The sequence below is a fragment of the Arachis ipaensis genome, chromosome B06, assembly GCF_000816755.2.
Source record: "Arachis ipaensis cultivar K30076 chromosome B06, Araip1.1, whole genome shotgun sequence".
NCBI classification, from domain to species: domain Eukaryota; kingdom Viridiplantae; phylum Streptophyta; class Magnoliopsida; order Fabales; family Fabaceae; genus Arachis; species Arachis ipaensis.
In genome coordinates, this window is record NC_029790.2 from 134,036,416 (window position 1) to 134,037,186 (window position 771).

A 771-nucleotide genomic window follows, 5' to 3' on the forward strand; every position below is an offset into this window, starting at 1 on the left:
ATAGACATTATATATTTTTATATTTTTTTTCCTTCTATCTTTCATCGTCAAAATATATATCATTAGAATTTGAAAAGGATCAATGATATTATCATGTAAGAAAAAACAAAACAACAAAAAACAAAGCTTTTCATTATCACCATTAGGTTTACATATTTTAAGTTTATTAGTTCGATTTAATTGGTGATGATGTATTATATTTGATTGAAATATATTACTCTTAAAATAACTATTTAATAATTTTATATTTGAGCAATGAACATTTTTTTAGTTTAACAAAAAGAGAAAACAATTGTATAAAGAGAATGTTTTTTTTAATATTTTCTTATGTTGTAATTGTTTTTATAAAATGATTTGTTGTACAGTAATTTTTTTAAATAATTTTTCTATTATACATGTAGCAAGAGTTTTATTTAAGTTACATATAAAAAATAGATGAAAATTAATAAGTTTGAAAAATAACGAGAGTTTTTTTCTAATTTATGGAAAAAATTTTGAAAAAAGTTTAGTCCAAAAATTAATTTGATTCATAACTTTTTATTTTAGAGACTAAATTGAGATATTTAACATATTCCAGTGCTAATTTAAATTACTTGTAAGAATAATATTCTAGTAAATGTATAGACAAATTGTGTTATGATACGTGACACTAAAGGTATGTCACCACTTTTTTACATATATTTAAACTATGTAGGGCTGTCAAATGGGCTATTCCGGTCCATTTAGGTCTGACCCAATAAATTTGTGGGTTAAATGGGTTGAACCGTTTAA